The 17014-nt window shown below is 48.9% G+C and overlaps 1 protein-coding gene and 1 non-coding gene across 3 annotated transcripts in view; both read left to right on the forward strand.

The window, feature by feature from the left end:
• Positions 1-17014, forward strand: part of NHEJ1 (non-homologous end joining factor 1) — a 165093-nt gene that overhangs the window by 70095 nt on the left and 77984 nt on the right. The gene's annotated exons all lie outside the window — the stretch shown is intronic.
• Positions 4508-4645, forward strand: LOC112544616 (U4 spliceosomal RNA). The gene has a single exon (XR_012905501.1). It is a non-coding gene; the product is annotated as a U4 spliceosomal RNA (small nuclear RNA).

The following is a 17014-nucleotide window of genomic DNA, read 5'->3' on the forward strand; positions in this document are numbered from 1 at the left end:
AGTGGCAGGAAAATGCAAACAGAAATGAGCCCCCAGCTCAAGCTTTTGGTGGTGGCTCTTGGCCTTTCGCTGCCACTGTGGGCCACAGCTGGACTGTCTTGTCCTCTCTGCCTCCAGCAGCTACAGGGGAAACTGAGGCTCAGTTGGAAAAGAACTTGCCCAAGGTCATCAGTGAGTCAGTGGCAGGACTGCGAGTAGCTTCTAGATCTTGCGCTTAGCGCTGTTAGCACTGACCTGTAACCAGTAGTTCTGCCTCATTCCCATCACATTCAGCGGAGTGTTCAGTGTGGGGAGCCCCTGGGACCTGTGTCTTCACTACAGTGGGCACCAGGCTGTGGCTTGGAATTGTGCATGTGCACACCCCCAGCCTTCCCCTCACTGCACTGCAGTACATGCATTCAGCACACATGGGGTCAGGTATCTGCTTTCCGCTCCTGGGGTCCAGGTGTATGTGGGGCTGTGGTGTTTGTGTACATGGAGTGGCGTGGGGGTTTTGTTTGTGTGTGTGTGTGACCTGCCTGGGGTGGGCAAGTATTTGCTGGGTTCCATCTGTCTTATGCTGCTGTGACTTGCCTCCTACCACACCTGTGGGTGCTGACCAGTGGCTCTTGAGTGCCCCAGCACAGATGGGGCTGGACCAAGGCAGAGGTGGCCTATGGAGGGGTGGGGTGGGGCGGGGCGGGGCAGATGAGGGCCATGCCAGTTGAATCTTGCCATTATCTAGGAGAAGAGACAGCACCGTTTGGAAACGTCCTTGAACTATAACCCCCTGGGCTACTTGGTATCACCCTACTCCCTCCTTCCCAGCCACGATACTGGCTACTACCTCTCCCCACCAGCTCTCTCCGCCTCATAAAACAGCGTGCAGAGCTGGAACTATGGCCCTGCGAGAGCTATTGGCTGGGGCTGTGTGCCTGGGGTAGCGCTGGCTTACCCCCCTGTGCTGTTGTCTGTCCTTCCTGGTGGTTGGAAGTGGACAGGTCAGCTCATTCCTGGCCTGCTTCACAGTGCTCTGTTCTGGAATAGCTCCCCAGTTTTTCTTTCTGTCGAGGCTCTAATTGGAAGCTGGTTCAGCTTCCCTTCCCCTCTTCCCAGGGCTCACTAGTCCCAGTGGTGCAGGCCGATTAAGCTGAGGTTTGGGGTTTTTTAATATGGCAGAATTATTTTGGAAGGGCTGGGATCGTTACATGCGGGACTGCTTGAAACCCCCCCAGGCTTCGCCTTTCATCCGGGGCCCGTTTCAAGTGGTTTTGCTCCGTCCGCGTCTCTGGGCAGCGACCATCTCAAATAGTTACTGGTAATTATAGATCCTCTTTCCCGCTGGCCCATTAGTCAAAGGATTTTTGTGTGTTTTAGCTGTGTTCTACTTCGGCCTGAATGAGACTCTGTTCAGCGTTTCCTAGGACCGGGGTCGCCTTGTGCATGCGTGGAGCTGTGCTGTCTACCTGCTTCCAGGGTTTGGAGCGATGTGACAGCAGCATGTGCACATGCATCACTTCGCACATGCTTTCAGTTCCATGCGCACACGCGCCTCTGTGCTGCCAGGCACATGCTTTCCATTGCCTGTGCTTGCGCTTCTCCCTGCAGGTGCTGTCAGGCACAGCCAGGTTGTGTGCTCACTCCCCAAGAGACTTTCAGAGGCTTGTACTCTGTGCACATGCAAGTAGCTGCGCACAGATATGCTTGCATGCACACCCATGTTTGTTCGCATTGTCATGTCCTCTGGGGGAGTGTGCACTTGTGGTCTCAGGGCTGCGCTGCTCTTCGGAGGCGTTCTCAGCGTGAAGTCCCAGCAGTGCACTTTGGGTTGGGTGGAAGACTCCGCTTCTGCTCCCAGGTGCTTCCACTTTTCTTACTGCAGCATGTGGTTAGAGGTACCATCTGCATCACTTCTCAAGCCACTGTACGCTGCCCCTCCCTGCCTCACCGAGGGAGCCTCAAACCTTAGATGGCCTAGCCTGACGGGCTTCTCGGGCAGCTGGCTGGGCTCCAGCAGTGCCACGGTTCTCGGGGTTTGGCTGCTCTTCGGTCAGAGAAACAGCAGCACAGAGCGAGAGACCAGGCTCCAGTACTGGGTGCCTCTGTGTGTATCTGAGACACGGAGCTGTAGGAGAACTGTGTGCTGTAACTGAAGGAGGTATCATGTCATGGGCTGCAGGGACAAGGGAGCACTGTCCAGGCTGCACTGAGCCCTCAGGAGAGCCTTTCATGTGTGAACAGAGACTCTTGGGTTTACAGAGAATTGGAAAAGGAAGTGTCATGAAATCAAAGAAACAGGGATGGAAAAGTCTCTCTAGTCACCCTAGTGCCTCTCTCTCCTGAGGGCTCATGCAGGACTGATCCTCAGAGTGTCCCCTCCAGTATCTGAGTGGATCTGCTTTTAACCAAGGCTTATCATCCTTCCACTGGGAGACAGTACTCAGCCTGGGATTTCACTGGCAAGATGTCTTCCACGCTGTCTTTGTGTGATTACACCCCGTAACAGGTCAGTTCCTGCTGACGCTGTTCACCAGGTTATCACCCAAGTCTGTCATCTACCAGGCATTGGGCTTCACAGCAAGGATGGGGTTTGCTCTTGTCCCCTTGTTGTCTGTGCAGGCTGTGACATAGTGCTTGTCACTCAGTGTTAGGGATGTTAAATGCATTTAATTATGTAATTGTGTAACCACTGAAAATGTCAGCAGTTATGTGTGTGTGTGTGTATGTGTGTGTGGGGGGGAACAGATGGGAGCTGGCTTTAAGCCAGCTCCCTGTGTGCATCAGCTCCCACCCTCCCCCCGCACTGCTGCCTCTGATACAGAGACAGCAGCACAGAGCAGGGGGCCTGCATGTGAACCAATGAGCCAAGGCTCATCGGTTAACTATGAAAATGGTTACACTTTCACATTCCTGCTCACTATAGGATTTGGTCATGGGGGGGGGGTAATTTTCAGCATCTCTTTCTTTGGAGTTATGTGCCGCTTCTCTTCCTTATCTCTCAACAGGAGAGCCTCCTCTGTTGGTGATAGAAATGTAGCCGTGTTAGTCTGGTGTAGCTGAAACAAAAAACAGGACTAGGTAGCGCTTTAAAGACTAACAAGATGGTTTATTAGGCTCACTTTGCTTCACCGTGGGGCAGCAGAGTAGAAATTCTCTTGGGTTTGCGCGCGCTCAGTTCACTGTGCTCGGTGTCTTCCAGGCACTGTACCTGCTTTAGGACGACTGGGTTGATATTGGGCAGAGCTGCTTGTCCTTTGGTTTTTTATTCTACTAAGGTAATTGATTTTGTGAAGGTTTCCGGAGGGAGCTATAGCATTGTAGCTGGTGATTTTAATCTGGTCTTCTCTGTAGCTAGTACATTATCTACTTAGGCCTTTGTCTAGTGTCTTATGCAGTGTGTGGCTATGGAATGCATTATCTGCTCTCTTGAGGGGAGGTTGGTTCTGAGGGTTGATGCTCTAGAGAAATTGAATGAGATTGTGATTTTGGAGGTAAGTTGTTTGGATTATGTGCAGGGTCCCATGTGGAACTGGCTGCAGAATTCACCCATGCTGCACAGCAGTGATCTGCAATCTCAGCTGGTTAGAAAACATTTCTAGCCCTCATGGTTATGAAGAGAACCTTGAATATGTGACTCAAGTATAACCGATACCTAACTGGGTCTGTAGAGAGCCTGAAACAATGGCTCAGAGAGGTTGGTACTGTCCACTCACCTCACTCAGGGTCCTCTTAACTCCTTGATTCTGGGTCTGTGGAATGTGCCTTTTTCCAAGGTACCATTCAGCCAAATTCTTTCTCTTGTTGTAGGAGGTGCCTATTTCAAAAAAGCTGTATTAGAATTTGAAATGATGCAGAGAAGGGCAGCAAAAATGCTTATGGGGATGGAACAGCTTCTGTATGAAAGGTGAGAGAGACTGGGACTGTTCAGCTCAGACATGTAAGGAGTGTGGCAAATGGGCAGTGTTACTGTGGTGGGTCAGGGTATTACCCCTTGCTCCTATTGTTGGGTGTTGTAGGCTCTGCTCATGCCCTGGTGGGGGGAGAGAGGAGAGTGGGGAAGGGATCCAGGCTCATTCTCTTCCTCTGGGTCCCAGTCCTTTCAGCTTTATAGGCTGCTTACTAGGGATATAAAATCAGTTATCTGGTTAAATTTTAGGCTGCATGTGGCCAGCCAGATGGCTGTGGCCCAGTATCACCTGGTTACCTGTTTGCACTCCTACTGTTTACCCTCTTTCTCCATGGGTAGGATTGCCCTCAGTCCTCCATGCTAAGGAAGCCCCTCTGCTATGCTTGGGCAGGGTCTCTCTTCCTCTGGTTCTCTGAGTGGCAGCAACACTCCTCCAAACTCTAGTGAACTCTCCTTCCCTCCTCCCTCCTGAGTGAAGCAGGTGGGTTTTTATTAAGTCTTGGATGGGGCCCTAATTGGCTCCAGTGCTCCAATTACTCTGCAGTAAGCTTTCCTTAGTCCCCAGGATATAAAACTAATCATCTTGGGGCTTTTATACTTCCCTGTGACCACTCTCCTGCTAGCTTTGCCCAGTGGCAGTATCACAGCCAATGAGGTTATTCCAAAGTGTGATTACTGCTAGTTGAAACCTTTTTCTAGTATCCCACCATGTTAACTTGAAATATAGCTAATTCTGGCAAATTTGATAGACTCCATTAATGCATCCAGGCAGAATTCCTTTGGGAGCTATCTGCTGGCTCTGTTGAGACTTTGGGTGCTATTCAGGGTTCTCTGCTCAATATCCCCTTTAGGTTCCCTTGGTTTGATTCTTTGACCTTCACATCTATTGTTATATTTTTGGTTGTTCTTTACAATTAGTTGAATTCCTGGAACTTGTGGATTCTCCCCAAAGGCTGGGGGAGGGACCTTTAGCTATGAGTAGGCTCACGGCCACCTGTTTCCCAGAACCCAATAGGACCACTCTCCTACTGCTCTCTGGCCCTGCTGTATCACAGGAGGAATATGACAGAGGTCCATAAAATCATCAGTAGTGTGGAGGAAAGTGATATAACACAAGAACCAGGAGTCCCCCAAGGAAACTAGGCAAGATAATCAGGGACACAACATGCTTTGGGCGTCCCTAAACCTCTCACTGCCATAAGTTGGGACTGAACAACAGGAAATGGATCACTTGATAATTGCCCTGTTCTTTTCATTTCCTCTGACACCAGCCTGGCACCAGCCACAGTAGAAAGACAGGGTATTGGACTAGCTGGACCATGAGTGTGACCCAGTGTGACTGTTCTTATATTCTCAGATCAAGGATTGTTTCTGTTCCCTGTCAACACTGTAGCCTCCTACAGGAATTCAACCTGACACCTGTGCCCAATGGGAACAGAGTCATAATGCTGAACCAGAGAGCAGAGCAGCCATCAGTTCCAGGCTCTGCTCAGAGAGATCAGAACACCTTGCTGCAGGCACCATGGTGAGCAGCACATCCACTGGCTCACTAATCCACCGGGCTTGCCATGGGGAATCAGAACCACAGCAGAGAGGGGCCATGGTGAGGAGCAGAGGAAAGGGAGCTCCCACACATGTGGTTTCCATGGCACTTGCATGGAGTGAAGGCCTGTGCGCTTAATTCTGCAGCATGGGCCCATGGTTTGATGCCTTGGGAGCAGCACTTGGGAAATTTTGTGGCAGGTTCAAGACCTTCATACCACCCTCCTCAACTTCCTTGGCTCAACCATCCATGGCCGTATCCTCTCCAACAGTATCAACCCCAGTGGCCACCCTGGGAACCTTGGGACCAATATCACTCTCAACCACCTCATCAGCACTGATCTCGTCACTCAGATGTGCCTATCCCAATGCGCACTCCTGCAAAATCTGCCCCACAAATGGTTCTGTCCTCTCCAGCTCATCCCTCCCCCTCCTCGCCGGCAGCCACGACAAACCAGTTCAGTAGAGGAGGAGGAGGATGACACACCTCATTTGGACTCAGACAGCTTGTCCCTTCTCCAGGAATCTTTGTCCTCCCCAGATGAAGTGGTGTTTCTTTGAGTGATGTCCCCGTGGGTGTTCCACTTTTGGTGTTGGGTCATTCTGGTGCCACAGATTGGAGTTTTCACTAGCAGTAGTCAGCCAGACTGCGCATGCATGGTAGGCGCCTTGTGCCGTGTGTGTCATGCTGCGCCTGCAAGTGGTCTGGCTCCCGCCAGTTCCTTCTTTGCCACCCTTGGTCGTAGACGGAGCGAGCTCTTCTCAGGGATTCTAGTCAGGGATAGGAAATTTAGTTGTTAGCTAGTACTTTTGTAGGTTTTTTTCCAGTTAATTAGTTATAGTAATCCTAGAATTAAGTAGCTAATTGTTCCATTTATTTAAAAAAGGAAGAAGAGAGATAAAATAACAGAAGAAAAGATAAAGAAGACTCTGCACAATGCCAGGCTTTCCGGGCTTCAAAAACTATGAAACTTGTAGTCTGCCTGTATAAAGTGCCTTGGTGAGGCACATGTGCCTCAAAAATGTCCACATTGCTCCAAGCTGATGGCAAGAGCGTGCTGAGATAGGGAGCTGCGACTGTGTATGCTCCTATTCAACAAAGCGCTCCAGCCGTCAGAGTCCACTGCCCAATCAGACCCTGTCAGGGCTGAAAAGCGTAGAGCCACTTCCCCGAACTTGGGCCCCACTAAGAAATGGGCTTTGCCAGAGTGCTCTCTTCCACTGACTTCGACAAGTCAGGTAAGTACAGTGTACAAACCTGGAACATCTGGCACCGCAGTTTCATGATCCAGTAACATGACACAGGGCCCATCAGAAACACATGTCTATGTCTCCTCCCCCTTCTTCAAGGGGGTTCCGTGTGATTGCCTCCTCTCTGAATTATCCGTGCCTGCACCTTACCATGGAGACCGTAGGAATGTTTTCTTCTCAAGACACTCCTTCCCACTGGGTCAGACTATGGGCATCATAGACGTGGATACCACTACGACCATCCACCCCATTGGATGGCACGTTACCATTACTGACAGCCCATACTCCAGGCACTGTTCACCTTGCTGTCTCAGGTCTTCTTCCAGACACAGATTGATAGTTTCCCCTACGCCTGCACATAGATTGCATATTGCATTGGTACCTCTGACCTCCCCCGCTCCACCTCAGCAATCCGAGCCTGAGGAGGGGCAACTATTGGAGCTGGAGGGGCAGCAGTGCAATGCTTTCCCCATGGACCAGTCCTCTTCATCCCCGGATGAAGCAGTCATTCTGGGTGACACACAATCCACAGAGAAACTGAAGCAATTTCAGGATTTGTTTAAAAGAGTGGACACCAGATAGGAGGTTCAGTTAATGGAGGTGCAAGAAAAGCAGCACCATCTCCTCAAAAACCTGCAGCCATCCCAATGGGACAAAATTGTACTCCCCATGGATGAGGCCATTATGGAGGCTGCCGATGAAATTTGGCAGACTCCAGCTTCTGCCCTGTGAACTAACGAGTGTGCAGATAAGAAGTACGTTGTGCATACCAAGGGCGTGGAATTTGTATTTTCCCACACTCATCCTAATTCCCTGGTTGTGGACTCCGCCCAGCAGAGATCTAAGCTACCTCAGTATAGCAATGTATCTGCAGACAAGGAAAGCAAACGAATGGACCTCTTTGGTAGGAAGGTTTATTCTTCCTTGATCCTCGTGCTTCTCATTGCGAATTACGCAGCCCTTGTGTCAAATCACGACTTCAACAACTACATTAGACTCACTACCGTCATGGAGCACCTAACGGACTGTAAAAGACCATTCCTTAAGTCCATCATTCAGGTGGGTTATGGCTCTGCAAGAACTGCCCTCCAGATCACACTTGATGTTGCCAGCATGGCAGCCCATTCCATGGCAACTTCCATAGTTATGCGGAGAGCCTTGTGGTTGCAATCCGCTGGGGTCCCTCATGAGCTGCAAAATAAAGTAGAGGATCTTCCATTTGGTAGGCAAAAGCTATTTGCTGAAAGGACTGATGCGGTTCTTCATTCAAGTAAAGACTCCAAAACTACCCTTCGTACATTGGGTATGTACACGCCCCCATATTGTCGCAAGTGGTTCAAGTCCTATCAGAAGCACAGTGATTTTTCATATTCAGGATACCAACAAAGAATCTTTGACCAGTCTTGAACAAGACAGTGACCTCAGAGAAGGCACCTTCAAAATAACCACAGTGCTAATCAACATTTAATAAGCAGCAGGTTTGACTAACTGGTTGAGGGCTTGCAGAACTTCCCTATGACACACCTTCATGATCCCAGGGTTCCCACTTTTCTCCACAGTTTGAGGCCCTTTCATCACTGTTAGGCCACCATTGCATCCAATCGCTGGGCTCTTGAGGTTGTGGCATCGGGTTGCACCATCCCATTCACAACACTATCTCACACCTCCCCACCCTTCACGTCCCTCTTCAGGGACCCCTCCCATGAAGATCTACTTCAAGAGGAGGTCCATCAGCTCTTCTCTATCGGAGCAGTGGAAAGGGTACCAGACAAATTCAGAGGCAAGGACTTTTACGCCCACTACTTTCTTATGTGGAAAAGAATGGGTGGTTGGAGCCTATTCTTGACCTTCAAAAACTGATTCGATACCTTTGGAAACAGCGATTCAAAATGGTGACTATGGCATCGATTATCCCAGCACTAGACAAAGGGGATTGGTTTGCAGCTCTCGACATACAGGGCACTTATTTCCACATCACTATCCACCCAGCTCACAGGAGGTTCCTTTGCTTCATAGTCAGATCAGAACATTACCATTATTGCGGGCTATCCTTCAGCCTTTCCTCCACACCTAGGGTATTCTCAAAGACACTTGTAGTAGTGGGAGCGTACTTGTGTCAACAACGAATCATATTCTTTCCTTACCTCAACAGCTACCTAATAAAAGGACTATCTGCTGCACACGCATGATACTAACAACCAGACAAATGTTTGAGTTGCTTGGACTTATCATCAACGGCCAAAAATCTACTCTCCAGCCTACACAGGTCCTAACATTTATAGAAGCCCGATTGGACTCTACCACAGCCGAGATTGGACCAGGATCCCTAGGGGACACCTTTCTCCTCAACTGGAAGGACCCCCTGTTATATGCCTTCCCTCCAACTCCACTCATACCTAGGGTCCTTGAAAAGATTAACAGGGATAGGGCAACAGTGATTCTTATAGCCCCATCCTGGGCATAACAAACATGGTTTCCTTATCTCTCTCAGATGTCTCCTCAATTACCCTATCCCCTTCCCAAATGCCACAACCTGTTAACCCAGAACAACAGGACCCTGCTTCAACCTCAACCCCAGGTTCTGCTCCTGATGGTTTGACTCCTCATTGGTTCCACGAATCTGAAATTTTCTGTTCAAGCCAAGTAAAAGAGGTGCTCATGTATAGCAGAAAGTGAACCACATGTTCCATTTATCTTCATAGATTCGTCTTGTGGTGCTCTGGTAAATGCCTCGATCCGTACACAGTGCCTCTACATGAAATTCTAGAGTATATCCTCCTATTGAAGCACTCAGGACTAGCCCTTGCTTCACTGAAAGTCCACTTGGTAGCCGTCACTGCTATCATGTGATTGATGGTTTTTCAGTGTTCACTCACCCCACAACCAAAAGATTCATCAAGGGGCTCTGCAATCTTCACCTGCCACACAGAACATCACCTCCATCGTGGAATCTAGAAATGGTGCTGGACACCCTTAACCATCCCCCTTTTGAACCACTAGCTACCTCTCCGCTTTCAATCATGATGATCAAGGTGTTTTTTCTACTCACTATTCCGCCCATAGAGTTGGCGAGGTAGTGGCTCTCATGGTGGTACCGCCATATATGACCTTTAATAAGGACAATGTTGTATTGTGCCCTCACCCTTCCTTCATTCCCAAAGGATGTTCTGACTTCCACATCAATGAATCAGTCATCCTCCCATCCTATCCCAAGGCACATGCATCCCGACAGGAGGTTGTTCTTCATTTTCTTGATGTGCGTAGAACACTTGCCTTTTACACAGACAGAACTCGATCTCTCTGTAAGTCAGAATGCTTGTTAATTTCCTTAGCGGATTGATCCAGGGGTGAACCACTTTCATTTCAATGCATTTCCAAACTCATAGTTTCATGTATTAGTGTTCTGCCATCTGAAATAAGCCACTTCTGGGAACACCTAAAGCTCGTTCCGCGAGAGCTGTAGCAACATCCATGGCTTTCCTCTGAGGGGTTCCCCTCCAAGACATCTGCCGTGTGGCCAAATGGTCTGCCAATGACACTTTTTGAAGCATTACGCAATCTAATCTACAAGCACTCATCTAACAATACTTCAGTAGCCTCACCAGTACTCTCCATAGCTGTTAAACCATGACTCCGAGACCTGCCTTCCATGTGTTCTCGGATACTGCTATAAAGTCACCAATAGTGGAGCACTCACGGGGCTATCACTCAAAGAAGAAGAGGAAATTACTCACCTGATGCTTTAATGACAATTCTTCGAGATGTGTTTCCCCAGGGTGCTCCACTATCTGCTCTCCTCCCCACTTTGGAGTTTGTGGTCTTTAATCATGTTTTTCAGATGCTTGGGCAGACATGAGGAACTGGCGGGAGCCAGACTGCATGTGGGAGCAGTGTGGCGCAAACAGCACAAGGTGCCTGCCACGTATCCACAGTCCAGCTGACTACTACTAGTGAAAATTCCGATCTGCTGTACTGGAGCGACCCAACACCAACAGTGGAGCACCCACGAGGACACACATCTCAAAGAACCATCCTTACTGTGCCAGGTGATTAACTTCCTCTTCCCTCATCTTCTCTGCCAGCTGATGATCTGAAACAATTTCAGAAGTTATTCAAAAGGGTAGCACAGTCACAAGTCATATCCTTACAAGAGGTACAGGAAAACCAGCACAAACTATTACGAATTTTACAACCTTCCACATCTTCCAAGATTGCATTACCAATAAATGAGGCCATCATGGAGCCTTTGGAGGTTATATGGCAAACCCCTGCCTCTATTCCACCTACCAAATGCAGAGCCGATAGAAAATATTTTGTCCCCGCAAAGAACATGGATTTCCTGTTTTCTTATCCACAGCTAAATTCTTAAGTCATTGATTCTGTTCACCACTGGTCTAGACAACCACAGTTTGTCAGCCCCCAGGACAATAAGCACAAAATATTAGATACTTCAGGCAGAAGGTCTCAGCTATGATCCAGTTTCAAATTTCCAACTACACAGCCCTCCTGGCCAATTACAACTACTCCAGTTACACCAAACTTCAAATGTTGCTCCTTGGCCTTCCAGAACAAGAAAGGCCACAGCTGCAGCCCATCATAAAGGAGGGCCAGTCCATTGTCTGTACAGTGCTTCAAGCCTTGATGGATGTAGCAGACACAGTGGCCCAGTCAATGGCAACAGTGATCATTATGCACTGAGCTTCCTGGCTACAGTCTGGTGTTCCCAGGGAACTGCAAACTAAAGTGGAGGATCTACCCTTTGACAGAGCTCAACTCTTCATGGCCAAAACAGATGAGGGTACTCCACTGGTGAAAGATTCATGTACAATCCTCTGCATACATGGAATGTATGCAAATCCATGGATCTGCATTTAATGCATCTGAGGGTACTAAGGGAGTTGGCAAATGTAATTGCAGAGCCTTTGGCAATTATCTTTGAAAACTCATGAGGATCGAGAGAGATCCCAGATAATTGGAAAAAGGCAAATGTAGCGCCCATCTTTTAAAAAGGGAAGGAGGACAATCCAGGGAACTACAGACCAGCCAGTCTTACCACAGTCTTCGGAAAAATCATGGAGGGGATCCTTAAGGAATCCATTTTGAAGCACCTGGAAGAGGGGAAAGTGATCAGGAATAGTCAACATGGATTCACCAAGGGCAAGTCATGCCTGACCAATCTGATTACCTTCTATAATGAGGTAACTGGCTCTGTAGACATGGGGAAGTCGGTGGATGTGATATACCTTGACTTTAGCAAAGCTTTTGATACGGTCTCCCACAATATTCTTGCCAGCAAGTTAAGGAAGTATAGATTGGATAAATGGACTGTAAGGCGGATAGAAAGCTGGCTAGATTGTCGGGCCCAACAGGTAGTGATCAATGGCTCGATGTTAGGTTGGCAGTCGGTTTCAAGTGGAGTGCCCCAAGGATTAGTTCTAGGGCCGGTTTTGTTCAACGTCTTTGTTAGTGACCTGGATGAGGGGATGGATTGCACCCTCAGCAAGTTTGCGATTGACACTAAGCTAGGGGGAGAGGTGGATACATGGGAGGGCAGGGCTCTAGAGTGACCTAGACAGATTAGGATTGGGCCAAAAGAAATCTGATAAAGTTCAGCAAGGACTAATGCAGAGTTCTGCACTTGGGATGGACGAATCCCAAGCATTGTTACAGGCTGGGGACCGACTGACTAAATAGCAGTTCTGCAGAAAAGGACCTGGGGGTTACAGTGGATGAGAAGCTGGATATGAATCAGTGCGTCCTTGTAGCCAAGAAGGCTAATAGAATATTAGGTTGCATTAGGAGGAACGTTGCCAGAGGATCTAGAAAAGTGATTATTCTCCTCCTTTATTCGGCACTGGTAAGGCCACATCTGGAGTATTGCGTCACATTCTGGGCCCCCCACTACAGAAAGGATGTGGACGAATTGGAGAGGGTCCAGTGGAGGGCAACCAAAATTATTAGGGGGCTGGAGTACATGCCCTGTGAAGAGAGGCTGAGGGATTTGGGCTTATTTAGTCTGCAGAAGAGAAGCATGAGGGGGGCTTTGATAGCAGTGTTTAGCTTCCTGAAGGGAGGTTCCAAAGAGGATGGAGAGAGGCTGTTCTCAGCAGTGACGAATGGCAGAATGAGGAGTAATGGGCTCAGGTTACAGTGGGGGAGGTCTAGGTTGGATATTAGGAAAACTATTTCACTAGGAGGGTGGGAAAGTACTGGAATGGGTTCCTTAGGGAGGGAGTGGAAACTCCATCTCTAGAGTTCTTTAAGTCCTGGCTTGCCAAAGCCCTGGCTGGGCTGATTTAGTTGGGATTGGTCCTGCTTTGGGCAGGGGTCTGGACTCGATGACTCCTGAGGTCTCTTCCAGCCCTATGATTCTGATACGTGCCGGCCAATAAGAGCAAGAGATACACACCACATCAGAGGACAAGAGAGACATCCTGTCAAAGGCAGCATCAGAGGCCCTTTGATAACTGGTCAAAGCAAAGGCCGAATAGAAGAAAGGTGCAGCATGCCTAGACATCTGCATCTCAATCCATGCCAGCAAATTTGAAGCTTTAGTCAAGGGTATGAGCGATCACCCCCTCCATTCAGTGTACCACATCCACATCTTGCATCACAGATTGAGGTCCTTCTGCTCCCAATGGGCCCTCATTACTATGGACTGATGGGTCCTCAAGATAAGAACTGGCTACACCATCCTGTTCCTGTCTATACTCCTGTGGCCGCATTACTAGTCCATAAATCTCTTGCACCCTACACAACTCTAAGTCTGTGAATAGTCCTACTCACTGGGCAAAATGGCCTACTGGCCAAAGTCGATAAGCCTTCTGGGTTTCCAGGCAGTATGGCCTAATCGCCAGAGTCACTGAGCGCCCTTGCATCAGGGCAGTAGGGCCTACTAGTGAGAGCCAATAAGTCCTCCTGGGTTCAGGGCATAAGGGCCTAATAGCCAGAGTCAATAAGCCCTCCTGGCTTCAGGGCAGTAGGGCCTAATAACTAGAGTCTGAGTGCCCTTGTGTGAGGGCAGTAGGTCCTAATAGTGAGAGTCAACATGACTGGGGTTAGCCCCTGGTAGGGAGACTTGGGCCCACACTGCTCCACTAGGTCCCAACCCAGGGCCCTATGAGCGGTGGGGCTGCCTACCACTCCCTCTCGGTGGAGAATCTGGTCAAAACACTCTAAGAATACTGGGGGGGAGAGGCGGCTCCTGCACGCTCCCTGGATTGTTTCCTACCGGTCCTGCTGGGGCGTTGTCCCACGTAGCGGCGGGGTCTCCTGGCTTCCTGGCAGTGGTTTCTCCGTGGGTCTCCATAGGGGCTGAGTAGTGGCAGCCTTCTGGTGCGTCAGCTCCCTCTGTCTGGGATGAGGACTGTAGCAGCACTAGAGCTCTGTCTAGAGAACCTTCCTCTTCACTGGCCTGCCCAGACTGAGCTGCTCTCTGGCCTTTTATATTGTTCCAGCACGTGGAGCATGCCCAGTTGGGTCGAAGGGGCAGGCCTTCCTCCTCCCACAAGGTTTTCACCTCCCCTCTTCTAGTGCGGGGTATACTCACCTCATCACAACCCCTACCCACCCCCTTCCCCATCCCTCTTCAGGGACCCTTCTCACAAGTCCCTTCTACAAGCAGAAGCGTAACAACGACTTAGCTTAGGGGCTGTGGAGCGAGTTCCACCAGAATTTCACGGAAGAGGGTTCTATTCCAACTCTTTCTTCACGTTGAAAAAGACAGGGGGATGGAGGCCAATCTTAGATCTCACGAACCTCAACAAGTTCGTGTGCAACAACAAGTTCATGATGTTAACTCTGAGAACCATCGTCCCATCACTGGTTGAGGGGGCCTTATTCTCATCGCTCAACCTTCAAAATGCGTACTTTCATATAACAATACATCCGGGCCCCAGGAGGTTCCTCCGGTTTATGGTGGGCAAGAGTCATTATCAATACCGGATCCTTCCTTTTGGACTATCAACAGCACCACGTGTCTTCTCCAAAACCCAGGCGGCAGTCATAGCCTTTCTCAGAAAGCAGGGAGGAGTCCTATTCCCGTACCTTGACAATTGCTTAATCAAAGGATCCTCCCAGCAACACACAATGATCATGACAGACCTTACTCAAGACATTTTTACCCAGCTGGGTCTTTTAATAAATGTATGGAAATCTACTCTGGACCCCACCCAGAGAACAGAATTAATTGGAGCGCTTCTAGACACTACTGTGGCTAGGGCATTTCTCCCTGAGCCATTTCCAAACACAGTGCACCATTATTCAAATGATTTTACAGTCCTGGTGACAACCGTCCGAATATATTTACAGGACCTTAGGGCATATGGCAGCCATGACCTTCTTGGTGTCCCTGGTGAGACTCCACATGAGATGCCTACAAGCCTGGCTGGCATCCGTGTATATCCTCAATCGACACAGTCCTGCCAAGTGAGTTACACCCACACCAGTAGTGCTCACGTCACTGCGATGGTGGACCTGTCTACACAACCTGCTGTCTGGAGCTGCCTTCCATCATGGGTAATCACTAAAGATACTTCCCTTCTAGGATGGGGAGCCCACTGCAGGCATCACATAATGCAAGGCAGGTGGTCACAGTGGGAGACAAGACTGCACATCAGTCTCTTAGAACTCCAAACAGTCTGCAATGCTTGTCTCCATTTTTTACCCCTGATCCAGGGCCATACTATACATGTCCTCTCGGACAACACTCCCTGTATGTATTACATCAACAGACTGGAGGGTGCCCAATCATGCTCACTATTTGCTGAGGCAGTCATGTTCTGGAACTGGTGCATCAAGAACAACATTACACCGACTGCAGTGTACATACCAAGCCAACAGAATACCAGAGAAGACAAGCTGAGCAGACATTTCTCATACCACCAAGAATGGGAACTCACCCTGACAATCCTTTTACCCATTTTTCGGCTATGGGGGTCCCAGTCCTAGACCTCTTTGCTATGAAAACCAACAGCAAATACCAACAGCAACATTGCTCCCACTCCCAAGGGGGATAGGGCAAACGCTCTACAGGGGATGAGTTCACCATACCATGGACAGCTCCTCTTTCATACGCATTTCCTCCAATTCCCCTGATCCCCACAGTAATCTACAAGATCCGAGATGACCAAGCGAAGGTCATCTTGATAACACCATATTGGCCGAGACATTGGTTTCCATACCTCTATTACCTGTCAATCTCCAAACCCATTCAGCTCCCTGTCACTCCTCAGTCATTAACTCAATGCAATGGACAAACACATCACCTGAACTCTCAGAGCTTGAAGCTTACTGCTTGGCTTTTCCATGGTTCCAGAACAATTAACTTACTTGCTCCCAGAGAGTGAAACAGATCCTCCTCAGCAGTTGCTGCCTTTCCATGAGATACGCCTATCCAAAAATATGGAAGAGGTTCCAGGAATGGTGCAGCCAAGGCAATCTACATGCACATACCTCCCCAGTACCTACCGTCTTGAAATACTTGATGGACCTTAGTGACGTGGGACTCTCCATTAGCTCCATAAGAATCCATCTGTTGGCCATCACTGTTTTTCATGAGCCGGTGAACGATGCCTCGGTGTTTGCCCATCCCATCACTAAATGGTTCTTAGCAAGTCTCTCAAAAGCACAACCCCATATATGTCCACTCCTCCCACCTTGGGACCTGAACCTTGTGTTAGACTCCTTAACAAGACCTCCCTTTGAATCCTTAGTGACAGCCTCAAAGCAACATATAGTCGTGAAAGTGTCCTTCCTCGTTGCGATCACATCAGCATGACGAGTAAGCGAAATCTCAGCCCTGATGATGGACCCACCATATACGCTCTTCACCAGAGAGATTATTCTCAGACCCCATCCGAAGTTTTTACCAAAGTTATCTCTAACTTTCATGTGAATGAGCCCATTTATCTTCCCACCTACTACCCTAAGCCGCATGCCTTCCCAAGGAAGATGGCACGGCCTACCCTCGATACAAGAAGGACTATCGCATTCTAGATAGATAAAACAAAACCCTTTTAGAAAATCTGACAGACTTTTTATATCCACGTCCGGTCCTGCCAGAGGAACAGGTATGCTAAATATAATGGTTCACCCCGTTGTGGTGATCATTGGAATCCAGTTGGCTTTATTAGTGAGTATGATCGCTTTGGCTTGCTGGGTGAAGAGAACTGTTCGAAGGATACAGGAATCTGGCATGCAAAGTCAAATGAGGCCCTTGTTAATGATACCCAGGAGTCAAGACCGAGCTCAGCCAGTCTGAGTATTGGACTCATGGAATAGTAATGACAGCTTTGGTAAAAGCGTCATTAAGGAGGGGACTGTAACAATCTGGTT

The sequence above is a fragment of the Pelodiscus sinensis genome, chromosome 7 (assembly GCF_049634645.1).
Source record: "Pelodiscus sinensis isolate JC-2024 chromosome 7, ASM4963464v1, whole genome shotgun sequence".
Classification (NCBI taxonomy): Eukaryota; Metazoa; Chordata; order Testudines; family Trionychidae; genus Pelodiscus; species Pelodiscus sinensis.